Here is a 13,709-nt window from a genome sequence, read left to right on the forward strand (position 1 = left end):
GAAAATCACCCTTTCATGGAACCAAAAGGATTCCAAGGGAAATGTAATTCCCAACCAACACTGACAGTATTTTGTTGTTGTCATCTTAATTTTTTAAATATACCAAATTTCATTCTGCAAGACTCCTAAGCAAACATTTTCTCTTCCTTTTGTGAGCTGAGAAACTGTTAGTCGTGCCTTAGGGCAGGAATTTACTGTGGAGCTACTAGAGGCCCCTAATTGTGAAGCCCTTACCACAACCGAACCTGATCATTCACTGAATTGTTGAGTTGATGGGATTCGTGTAGCTGGTTATAAATTGATAATCTAAATTAATTCATTAAAGCAGAAATCGATTCTGTAACTCCTTGAGAGCTTGTAATAATGCTTACCTCCCACTGCTAGCTGCATTCTCTGCTTCATAAAGCTGGTCGGAAACAGCTGGATTCAGGTGACCTGCTAGCTCATTAAATCTGCTACATGTTCCTTCTGGTAAATGATATTAAGCTGAAATGTCCTAACGTTGATTTTTTTCTTTAATTTTATGACAGAAATAACCTAATTTGTAACACAAAATAACAATCTCCTTGGATTACTATGCCTTGTTAAAATATTTTATGCATTTTTCATTTACACAAAGGTAATGGAAAAACACTTAAACTATCTGTTATTTAAACCACGAGAGATATGTTACTGAAAGTCTGATAGCTGCAAAAATGATTGTCTCTTCATAGTCTTTACTTTATATCTGTAATAAAAGGCAGACAATTCAATTCATTGGTTAGTAAATAAACTACGATAGTTTTTATTTTATTTTCTCTGCCTTGCAAGAACTAAAATCAGATTGCTTTTTAAATTCATTTAGAACTAGGATTCATTACTTTCCTTCCCTCTTTCTAATCCAAAGTGTCTAATGCCCATTTGGAGCCTCACGTTTTCTTCATCAACCGAAGTTGTAACCTAATTCTACATCTCACACTAAAAGAATCATTTTACAAATGGTTATCTCCCTGTGTACAAGGGTTGAATAATGAAACCAGAGCACCTGCCCTCTGTGCATTTGGGACTATTAAGTAGTAATTCCAGTAACCTTCTAACTTCAATGCCTTTTTATGAATACATTTTAAAATAACACCAAACAATGCAGGTAAAATATATCCTAAGACTTGCCAATGACCGATTATTTTTATCATTTTAAGTAGTGTTTCTCAAATCATAGAATGTAACTAATGCCCCATATCTCTGTCTCTTCACTTGCTCTATCATTTACCCTGAGGCCAGAATCATCATTTTATGGCTTCAAAAACTATCACTACTCTAAACTAGGATAATATTTGGTGTGCTCAGAGGGAATCGACTTACGGCACAGATTTTAAACCAGGTTGGTACCTATAAAATAACATCAAGTAACTGTAAACATTTTAATACTGAACATTTATTTAATATTAAAAATGGACTTACTTATGTATTTGTCTAAATATTATCCCTAGCACTGAACTTATGGGATGGTATTTCAAGGAGTTTACTTTGAAAGTTTCTAAGGACCAAAACTATTCATATCATAGTACTTAAAATAGAATTTCAATGTATTAAGTGGCCTTATAATCTTAATTTTTTAAATTTAATTTTTATTTTGAGGTTCACATTTCAAATTTAAAAGAAGCATCAACCAGTTGAAATATGTAATGAATTTCTTTTATCTAACATAGAGTTTCCTAAGCAGGGGACAAAAGAGAGCACTAGAGGAAGTTCTCAGATCACCCACGGTCTGGAGCACAGCCCCGGTTCGGCAGTGCGAGGAGAAAGCCTCTGCCTCCTCCTGCCCCTCTGCATCTACTCTTTGCCCTCTTTTTGCCTTTTAAAATAGGAGCCAGACTTTCTTGACACAGGATCTCTGAAAATGTCTGCTTTTATCATTTTTGTGATTCTTCTCCATCATTTCTTGAGGGTAAATTCTCATGCTTTGGGGCCAGAATTGTCTTGATACAACCTGGTACTAGTTTCTTGTTTTGGGGGCAACTTTTTCATCAGAAATAATTTTAAACTTACAATCTGTAAGGGAAGAATAAAGAACTGTCTATTTTTGTCCCATTCCTCACTGTAAACATTTGGCAATCACTGTAAACATTTTATAGTATTTCTTTTCTCTTTCTATCTGTACCTCTGTCATTTCTCTTATGAACCACTTGAGAGTAAGATGTAGAACATATGCTCTATTTTTCCCTCATACATACTTCATCGTGTGCTTCTGAAGAACATGGACTTTCTCTTACATAACCAGAGAACAATTTTCAAAACCAAAAAATTTAAAAGGAGACAATATAAATATAAGAAAAAGAAAATAAGAAAAATCTGGTGTAGGAACCAAACCAGACCTACCACATTAAAAGGCTGATCTTTAATGGCTTCCCAATCTTCCTCTACCTTTCATGTTCTTGTCACTTATTAAAACTATGTCATTTACTAGTATTTTTTAAAGTATGGATTCATCTGATACAAATTGTTTTTCTATTCCTTATCATAGAAAGAATTTTTCTTTTTTTTTTTGTCTTTTCTTTTTTATCGGTACCAGGGATACCGATAAAAAAGAAAACTCATGACTGCCTGCTTGCAGGGCAGGTGTTTATGCCGCTGAGCTAAACCCCCAGCCCCAGAAAGAATTTTTCAACCATTTAAAACACAGCCTCAAAAGTATTTTGCTAAAGTCTTCCTTACATGAAAGAATACTGCTTGGTGAATATTTCTTGCTCCACTTTTTAAGACATTGTCTTTCTTCTGATGTTTTAGAAATGACTGTATAGGAGTATAATTTATAGTCAATTAATAGTCACATTAAAATGTATGGATCAATGAATTTGACAAGTACACACACATCACTGTCATCACCACCACAAAAATATGTAAATTTTTCTATATTTGTTTTGAGACATAGAAAGTAGTTCAGGTTGGCCTCAGATTCACTATATAGCATAAGTTAGCCTCCTCCCTCAGCCTCGTGAGTGCTGGAATTATAGGCATATGCCACCACGTCCAGCACAAAAAAAGATATTAATTTTATCACTCCAAAGTTTTCTCCTGTCCAAACCTTAGGGGACCATAAAATGTGATTTTTTCCCTATAGATTAAGATTGCCTATTCTAAGTCATAAAATAAATGGAATTGCACAGTAAAATGTTTTTATGTCTGCTTTTGTTCAGCATAGTATTTTAGAGGGTTTTCCATGTTGTTCTACATCTTATTAGTTTACTTCATCGAGTGCTTCCTAACAACATGGACTTGCTCTTACATATATAGTATTATATAGTACTTTGTTTTATAAATAGTTTTTCCATTCACCTGGCAGTGACATTATTTTTAGCTTCTGGCTATTAGGAACAGAACTACTGTAAACACATATATATAAACCTTTGCATGGACATATGCTTTTATTGTTAGGTAACTCCTAGGGATGGAACTCTTGGGTCATAAGGCAAGTATATGCTTAATTTCATAAGAAACGGTTAAACTGTTTTCCAAACTGGCTGAACCACTTGACATTTGCATCAGCAGTGCATGGCAATTCCAGATGCTCCACATCCTTACTAACACTTGGCATTCTCAGTGTTTTTAATATTTGCCATTCTAGTGGGTGTAAGTAGAATGCCTTTATGGGTTTAGTTTGCATTTTTCTGATGACTGATGGTGTGCAGAATCATTTCATATGTTTTTTGAGTTGCTTAAATACCTTCTTTTTCATAGTCCTTATTTGGTTCTTTGCTTAATATCAAATTGTAGACTGTTCTCTGTATATTCTGGATTTAAATATTTCGTTAAACATGTTTAATAAATATTAATGTCTAGGTTGCCTTTTTTAATGTTATATTTTAAATGTGAAGTTCAGATACTGTTTCTTTTTATAGTTTTTACTGTGTGTGTCCCTGGCAGAAGGCCGGGCTTACACCAAGGTAGTCAGATAGGCTTTTGTCTCCATTTTCTTTCAGAAGTTTTATAGTTTCAGCCTCTACTTTCACTCCCACTGTCCATTTCAAATTGAATTTTTTGACAGCACGAGGTAAGGCTGAAGTTTCATTTTTTTCTTTATGAATATCCAAACAGTCCAACATTGTCAAAAATAGTCTTTTTCATTTACTACCTTTATAGAAAACCAACCAACCACACAGTTACAGGTTTTTCTGTTTTTGCATCAAAATGGTCCTGTTTTTATTATTGTACCTTCATAAGACTTGACGTTTTGTAACCTGAACAACTAGTTCTGAGATAACAATGTGCAATGTATTAACTAGTGTTAATTCCCTATATTTTTATTTTCTTTTTTGAAATTCTGCATCATTTTTATCCTATCTTTTTTGCTTTTTTTTAAATAAAAAGTTTTTAAAAAGAGAATAGTAAACCTTCTACCTTTATGTTCCTTCTATTTTTTCATAGTCTTTTCTTTCCTGAGCTTCTGTTTGGACAGTTTTGGATCTATGTCTTCATATTCACTATAGTTTCTTTTAAAGCATTTAATATTCTCTTTACCCATTTAGCAAATTTTTCATTTCACATCATACCTTTCATTTTTAGAAGTTCCAGTAGTTTCTGGCCCTGAATCAAGGTCAGCAGCTTCCTGAATCTGTTGGTTTCAAGCAGGAGCCTAAAGAGATGTCTTTCTATGGTCTGTTGGCCATTTCAGAACTTGGACAGTGAAATGGTCAATTCATTAGAAAGAAAGAGCTTGAAGCCCCCCCTCCCCACCCACAGTGAGCGACTGTAAGCAAGGCAGGCTCCAGTGGCCCAGGACGGGAGCCTCTTGCATTTACTGGATCTGGAGCTCCAAGAAACCAAAAACCCCTCCCTCTCCCGGTGAGCTGCTGTGAGTGTAGCAGGCTCTGGCAGCCCAGGATGGGAGCCACCAGTGTTTACTGGGACCCACACCTAGCTGGAACCTGCAATATGGAAAAACCAAGCAGCCCCTCCCTGTCTTGATGAGCGGCTGTGAGCATGGCAGGCTATGATGGCCCAGGACAGGAGCCACTAGCATTTACTGGGACCTGCACCATGCTGGGACCTGGAGCACTGGGAAACCACTCCCCGCCTGCCTGTTTTGTTTTGTTGAACTTCAATATACATGAAAGTATGGACATCTATTTGGAAGAGAATGAGAGACTCTACAACAGCCATTAGTGACTTTCCTATTGTCTAGTTTTGAAGACCTAAAACACCTTCCTCATTCAGTTCGGACCAGTTTTATACTATGTTGTTTTGTATGAACTTTCTGTATGCAAAGACATTGACAACTATTTGGAAGAAAACAAGAGACAATATGATAGACAGTGAAGATCTCAGGTTGTCTAGGTTTGAAATTTATATCTCTTACATTGCTTTCTTCTGTTTTGTTCTGTTTTTTTGTGTTTAATTTTACCCCCTTTAAAATAAAAATTTTAAAAAAAATTAAAAAAAAGTTCCAGCAGTTCTTTATTGTTTTCTATTTCATCTTTTGTTCATAGTTTCCTGTAAATCTTTAAATCATTATTAATAGGTTAAAGTTTTTATATGAAATTCTGTCATTGCTAACCTCTCCAGTATACTAATTTTTTTCCTTATTATGGGTCATGTTATGTATTTCTTTGCAGATTACATATGTTTTTACTGATGATAGATATCATAAATGCGTGACATTGGATGAACTTTTTATTTCTTTTCTTTACTTAAAGAGTACAGAGATTTGCTTTGACCACATTTACATTTACTTACAGATAAACTTGCTTGTTCTGAGGCTGTTCACAAGCTTTGCTAGGAGAGCCCTTGAACAGATCTATTACTGAGCATGATTCTTCTGGGTTCTCGGTTGAATGTCTGAGATAGTCAATGAATTTACTCCAGCTCGACTGGTGGTTCCTGCATGAGGCCAGCTCAGTATGTATTTCAAGCTTATATCTCCTCTTTTGTTGTTCCTTCTTTCTGGCCTTTTCACCTGTTTACAGACTGGCATTCAGTTAAAGCCTCTAAAAAAGCCTCATCAGATCTCTGGAGCTCTCCATCTGCACAGCAACTTCCTTCTTGTGGGCTCCCCTGCCCTTGCAAACCACAGCCACCCATCACTTGTGAGCTCTTCAATTAGTGAGCCTGGCAAGTTCTCTCAGATGTTTCTCTCTGAGCTGTGGTAAGGAAGTTACCCATAGACCTCCTCTCTTAGGTGTCACAAACTTGGACTACTGGAAAACATTCTTTCTAGTGCTCTAAGTTGTTTGTGTGAATGGTGAGAAGGCAGTTCTTAATCTAGTTCCTCCTTCCTGGGCACAGGGGGAAGTAATTTTCTCCTATTTAATCTTTACTTACGTAAACATTTTTTCATGGACATGGGCTTTGTTTCATTGATTTTTGTACACAGCACGATACCTTATGTAGGGAACTGTATAGGATAAATGTTTGATAACTAACTGTTGAATAAGGGAATGTGTGGCTTATCACAGAAGGCTCATAGTGCCTCTGTATGTATGCAGAACTGAAGTTGTCTGCTGAAGTAGGCAGTTTCTCACTGACATTGCTGTCATTTATATTTTCTAACACCTGAAAGGTTATTTTAAGACCTTAAAGCACAGGGTCCCAAACTATAACATCATCTTATCTAAAATAAACTAATTTCTCCCTGTAGGAGGATCTATCAGCTGCTGTGCCATCTTTTGACAGAAGTCTGAGGCTACTTACAGCATTTCTAGACATACAGCTTTTGCACATAAATCTCTTTATCTTGCCATATATATGTGTAAATAAAGAAATTGATATCCCTCTCTCAGTCTGTCCTAACCACATTGTTTTTTGCTCTCCTCTCTGCCCAGAACACACCTGTACTACAATGACCCATGAGAGTGCTCTCATTTTCTTCGACTCTTGGGTCATATGACCCTCCCGATCAGGCCCCCAGGACGTCCCGCCAACACTCTAATTGCCTATCTCCTTTCCCTACAGTTCCTCAAGCGCTTCTTGTCCCACTGTTCTACTCTACTTTTTCTTTCCTCCCTAGCACTGCACTTTCCCATTTCTTTACCTTTATGCTGGCCGTGCCTTTGTTTCCTGATATCTTCCTCTGCTAGAAGAGATGACCCACAAGTCAAGTTTTGTTTTACTCACAAACGTAGCCCTAGTAGTCATGCTGGCTACAGGCTCAGTAAATTCTTCCTGGGTAAGTGAATCCATTCTTTAGTTATGGCCATTGCTACAACAAACTCAGCACTCTCATTGGCTGTAACAGCTCTCAGGTGAGAGGATGGGAGGTCTTGGAACTCCAACATCCTTACCAACTTTTCTGCTTTCCCTCTAACCTGAGAAATACAAGCTTCTATGAGGTTCATACAGAGAAATGGGCTGGGATTGATTCTTTTCTTTCAAAACTTCATGACAAGACTAACTAGTCAGTGATACTCAGAGTAGACTTTGCTGGTCATTGTGAGTTCTAAACACTGAGTCCTGGACATGTCTGAGAATTTCTAAGAAGAGGAAATAGATTAAATTTTGTAGTGATGGCCACAAGTAAAGATTTAGTGGGCTCAAAATATTAGAGAAATCACTCCTCATAAAACTCAACCTATTTCATCACATCTATGGAAAGTACATTAAGGCAAGGATAAATTTTAGGAAACATTAAATAGCCATTTTAAATTTAGTGACTGAGAACTTATTGATTTTAAAAGAAAAAATACAGGCGCTGGGGATTTAGCTCAGTGGCATAAGCGCCTGCCTTGCAAGCAGGCAGTCGTGGGTTCGATCCCTGGTACCGATAAAAAGGAAAAAGACAAAAAACAAACAAACAAATAAAAAAGAAAAAATATGTGCATCTTATAGTATCCCATTTTAAACAAAAAATTGCTCCTCATGACTCATTTTCTCTTTACTGAAAGTGATTACTTATTTTAAAAATACAATTATCTAATTACTGTTAGATTTGTAATTCTCTAACAGTTCTAGAAATCAAAGATATTACAAAGGGTAAACTAGTTTCAAATAGAATCTTTTAATTTTTGCAAGCCTCTCTCTCTATCAATACAACCCAAGTTGAAGTATGTGCATAAAACAACTACAGTAGGATTAGAGTCCTCATTTCCCTCGGATTTTTGTCTCTAAGTGTTTAGCTATGTGGTCTCAATTCCCAGCTTTGCAAATTACGACCTTTACAAGATTTATTTGAATGGTTATAAGCAGTTAATTAAACTAAAAAAAATTAACTGAAAACTTGATATGGAAGTAAACTGAGGTAGAATAACAGGCATTGGTGTTACTAATACTAATGCTGTTAGTTTTTGGCTAGTTCTGTCCCCTAAACTTCTCGGATTTGGATTTCACTCTCTGCTGAATGGGAGCTCAGCAGTCCCCTAGCCTGGACTGAGCCACAGACACATCTGGGCCATCTGGGTCCTGAAGATAAAAGAGGGTATGTCAGCACTTCCCTTGCCTTTCGAGTACAGTTGACATTCTATAGAAGAACACGAAGAACAGACTGCAGTATATCTTTAGGGAAAGCCCACTTTCCACCAAGCTCTATGGCACACAGATCCCATCCATACACATCTGAGGTCCTCTGAAGACTGGATGCAAAGGCCAAGAGTTGAGTGTTAGGTTTTAATTTGCTTCTGTAGAACAGTTAATATGGTACTTACAGAAGCTCATGGAAAAGTCTCCCACACATCACTTCTGCAAAGCAAGTTCAAAAGGAGCTCAGCCCTTATCATTTTACATTGTGTACGAATCATCTGTTGAGTTACAAAAACTTCGGCTGAAATTTTTAGAAAACCCTGTCAATTATTTCTTTGGAAAGAGTTTTCTGTTCTTATACACAAGATTTTACCTGCTTAACAGAATGAAGAAATAGAATACTATCAGAAGAATCAAAGGGAATCAAATCAAAGAATTTCAAGGGGAAAAAAGACAAAATTTACTTCAATAACCACAATTTTACTGTAGTATTTTAGACTCCCTTGCCAATTCCCCAATTTAACCAAAACCAGTCATGTTAAACTTGGTTGACATAGGGTAAGTTGCCAAGTATACCCTCTGGTGATGGACTTAAGGTTCACAAAAGGAATTAAGTAAAATAAGCATAGGGGAGGGGTCAGGAATATAGCTCAGCAGCAAAGTGTCTGCCTGGCAAGTACAAGGTTGTGAGTTCGATTTCCAGCACACAGAAAAAAAGCACAGAGAGTATTTCATTTCTCTATGCTTTATACTTTATGGCCCGCCCCCCTCCCCCCGCCGTGTCTCAGGTCTCACTGGTGTTTACTGCCTTCCTCAATTCTACAATCTCCTTTAAAACTACATCCACAATGTCACAAAACTCACCGATGCTTTTCCTAGAAATAATACATTTGAGTCTGATAAAACCTAAACCTTTATGCAATTCAGGATATATCCAAGCTATGAAATAATAGATGACTGATTTTCAGAATTTATAGGACTATCAATTTGATAATTAATTTCATGGATTCAACACATAAGAAGGTAAATAAGTGGTACAAGGAAATAAAATAAATACAGAAAAGCATCCGGTCATTTTTATGATTAAGTAAAACAGTTATAATACCTAAAATGCCAAGTTCACAAAATTTTCAACAGAAAACTTGGCCTGCTTGTCTGTCTTCCCTCTTCCTTCCTTCCTCCCTCCTTCCCTCTCTTTTTGTTTTCTTTCCTCCCTCTCTCCTCTTTCCCTCCTTTTTCTCCTTTTTATTTTGAGCCTGAGTCCTGTTAAGTCACCAAATGCCCAGGCTGAGCTTGAGTTTGGTGATATTCCTGCCTCAGCCTCCCAGAGTGTTGGGATTATAGGCTATACCACCATATCCATTTTTCACCTGCCTTTTCTTGGTTGCTTTTTGAGTAATCTGTGAAGTATAATCACTGGAGTTATGTGGATGGTACATCATGCTGACTTTTGGGAAATTAAACAGTACTATAATTATACCACCACACTCAAGATATAGCATACTTCTAGCACTTCAAAAGATTCCCTATGCATTCTTGTTGTAGTTAGTACCTCCTGGCAATCAAAGATCTGTTTCTGTAACTAGAGATAAGCCTTTTGTAGAATTTCATAAATTGAATCACAGAGAATATATTTGAATCTGGTTTTTTCCCCTAAGGATAATATTGCTAAGGTCTAGCCATGTTGTTAGTTCAGTTTTTCTTACTAAAAAAGCATTTCACTGATTACAGTTAGTTTATAAACTCACCTTTTGATGGACATTTGAGTTATTTCTATTTTTTATTTATTTATTTATTTATTTGTCTTTTTCGTTTTTATCGGTACCAGGGATCGAACTCACGACTGCCTGCTTGGAAGGAAGGCGCTTATGCCGCTGAGCTAAATCCCCAGCCCTTTTAATTATTATTTTTTTTTGGTATTTTTCCTTTTAATCGGTACCGGGGACTGAACTCATGACCGTCTGCTTTCAAGGCAGGCACTTAGGCCGCTGAGCTAAATCCCCAGCCCCTTATTTCTATTTTTTGATTATGTTGTACAAAGTTGCCATAAGCATTTATAGACAAGGTTTTGTGTGGATGTTTTCATTTCTTTTGGGTAAAAACTGCTGGGTTTTGAATAGGTGTGTATTTAATGTGTAACATTTTGTCAAACTGTTTTACAAAGTGGCTGTATCATTTTATATTCCCACCAACAGGGGCCAACTATTCCAAATGGTTACACCCTCATTAACATTGAGAGTTGTCAGTCCTTACATTTTTATTGATGTTAATGGGTGTGAGGTGTGTCTTTGTAGTTTTACCTGCACTTCCCTGATGACTAGTGAGCACCACTTCATATATTTGTTGCCACTTGTACATTGTTTTTATCATCGTTTTAATTGTGGTTTATGTCTTTGAATTGAGTAGTGACTTGTGCAGTATTCTGGTATCAAGAATTAAGATAGACTATATATTTACATATCTCCAAACATATAATGCACTGAAACTATCTACCTTATTTTATATATGTATACATACATATGCAACCTCTTTATATAGGAGAACACACTCACATATTCTCTTAATTATTTTAGTACTGTCTAAAGCAAACATTTTCAACTTTGAAAAGCTCAATGTAGCAATTTTTTTTCTTTTCACATACTATTTGTGTTTTTTATATCTCATCTAGGAAATCTCTGACTTTCCTAAGGTCAGAAAGTTTTTCTTCTACATTTGGTTGAAGAATGTTTAGAGTTTTAACATATATTTTGAGTTAATTCGGAGAATGACATTGGATATAGAAATATCTCAAAACTATTTGTTAAAATGATCATTTGTTCCTTCTTGAATCTTGTTGAAAATCAACTAATCACATGTATACCCATGTAGGCTTGTTCCTTGACCCTCTACTGTGCGCCATGCCTCTCCCTGTCTGGACTACTTATGGTAATGTCTTTAACTCAGGTATACATGTCTTCCAAATTAGTTTTCTTTTTCAAAATTGTTTCAGTTATTAAATATATTTTGCATCCCCACACAAATTTCAGAAGAGCCTATCAATTACTCTAAAGCCTTTTAGGACTTTGACTGGGATGGGGTTGAATCTAGATCAACTTAGAAGTGACAGCAACTCAAGTCCTCCCATCTATAAATGTGGAATCTCTACTATCTAGGTTTTCCTTAACTCCTCTGGGTGATATTTGATAGTTTTTATTTTATAGTTCTTGAATATATTTCTAAAATGTATTTCTCAGTATTTCAATTTTCTTTCAATCTAATTTCTTTCTGATTTTGCTTTAAAATTTAATTTCATTTGTTGTATCTGTCCACCTTTTAATTAGGACACAGGGACTCAAGACAGGCAGCTTTGCCATCCTCTTCAGAATTCCCATCATACACTCTTCTCTTCTGTCACTGAGAGAAGACATTCTATTTTGTTTAAGCAGAGCATAATTAATACAGAAGAGCTGTGTGATGTTTCTGTCAATGTGGTTTTCTTTCCAACACATGTTCTTACGGAGAAAGATAATGTGGACTCCATACTTGAACTCTGGTTTCTCAAGTTTGTGATCACTGAGTTTAGTCATATAGTGACCTATAATAATAATTCTATCATCCTCTCCATACTGCTAATAATAACAACTTGATAGACATTGATGATATTATCTATCAAAGGAGCTAGAAAAATCAATGTTATTTTAACACCTTTGGACTTATATATGTGCAGATTAAAAGGCTGCAAGAATTTACCTGCACTGATATAGCTGATATAAGTGATGCTTTCTAAGTAGTATTAACTTTATAAAGCAAAATGTATTTTAGGACTGTGTATTTCTAATATATCTGTGTTGCTTTATCAACTACAGTATTTAATCTATCACTGAAACAGATATGTATGATATTTGGTAAAAATAGTTGATATTCAAGTTGCCACCTAGAATAAAAAATGTTTTAAAACTTAAAAAATGCTTTTAAATAGATGTTATTAGTCTGAATAGTTTAAAAACAATTTTATTCATGCAAGTTAAATTGTTAAAGACTGAATGAGAGAGATAAACGTATTAGATTTAAGAAATCTTTTTTCCCCTTTCTTTTGGGAGTATATCAACTAAGAGGAAAAATAAGAAACAGAATTTTTAAATTTTTTTTGGCATTGGGGGATTGAACTCACGACTGTGCGCTTGTGAGGCAAGCGTTTATGCCACTGAGCTAAACCCCTGGCCCCAAGAAACAGAATTTTTATACACAATAAGATAAGTTATACACTTTATTTACAAACTCATCTAAAGTATCTTCAATGTATATGTGAGTATCTTACAGTTTTAAGAATCAACAAAACTTGAATTTAATCTCTGCTTTATACAACTAATGAAATCTTGCTGGAGATGTCTTATTTTAGGAGAGCAAAGCCCCAAGATATTTACAAAATTACACTGCAGTTGTTAAGCAGGAACTTAAATTGAAACTGTGATAGACGATGGGAACTAAAACAGATGACATTCATTGATGAGTACTTCTATTACATGTCCGGAATGATTCTACTCCCCTACTTTTTCATGTATTACATTAATAATTTATAAACTAGTAATCTATAAACTAATCCTGCCCAGAAAAATTAGCTAAGTTTCTTCTTTGGAACACTTAAATTTTATTTTTGTGATAATTCTTTATTAATTTTTTTATTTTTGTGTTGTTTTGAGATAGGGTTCCACTATATAGTTTAGCCTGGTCTGGGCTATATCACTATATCACCTAGGTTGGCCTTGAAATTCCTGTGATTCTCCTGCTTCAGCCTTCTGAGTGCTGGGATTACTGACATGTAACACCATGCGTGGCAATGTTGACAATTTTTAATTTAACAGCAGTGTCATACTGATATGACATGTCAAAACACTTCTTTGCCAACCAAAAGGAGCATGATATAACAGTAAGTTTTCAATTAAAGTTTTCTGGTGGTATATGGAACATCCTGAGGTATGTTACACATTTCCATGCAGAGCTCATGTTTGTTCTTATTTTGTATTATTTAAAATGTAAAATCTGAATTTGGAAAGCAGCACTAGTTGTTTTTAGATTTCCTAGTTTTTAAGGCAGAATTTGTCCTGTGCTGAAACTGCTGTGTACCATGACACACTGGGATGCAATGAGAGGTCATGAGGAAGACACATAATGACCCTGAGACGGTACCAATGCCTCGTGACGACACTGGATACTACAAGTCACTCTGCTTCCACCTTCCAGCTGAACAACTGTTCTGTAAGCCACTTAAGAGATTACTTTCTTTCTACAAAGAGGAAAATTAA

General features: G+C 35.7%; 1 protein-coding gene, 1 long non-coding RNA gene and 1 other non-coding gene across 6 annotated transcripts in view; 2 read left to right on the forward strand and 1 right to left on the reverse strand.

The window, feature by feature from the left end:
* The window catches only part of LOC134471760 (uncharacterized), a 111,389-nt gene that overhangs the window by 76,197 nt on the left and 21,483 nt on the right, over positions 1-13,709 (forward strand). The gene's annotated exons all lie outside the window — the stretch shown is intronic.
* The window catches only part of Znf407 (zinc finger protein 407), a 448,808-nt gene that overhangs the window by 70,560 nt on the left and 364,539 nt on the right, over positions 1-13,709 (reverse strand). The window lies entirely within an intron of this gene.
* Positions 4,558-4,694, forward strand: LOC111755845 (small nucleolar RNA SNORA2/SNORA34 family). The gene has a single exon (XR_002790396.1). It is a non-coding gene; the product is annotated as a small nucleolar RNA SNORA2/SNORA34 family (small nucleolar RNA).

Source organism: Cavia porcellus, unplaced genomic scaffold, assembly GCF_034190915.1.
Source record: "Cavia porcellus strain 051 isolate PalLab524CR breed Dunkin Hartley unplaced genomic scaffold, mCavPor4.1 scaffold_20, whole genome shotgun sequence".
NCBI lineage: Eukaryota > Metazoa > Chordata > Mammalia > Rodentia > Caviidae > Cavia > Cavia porcellus.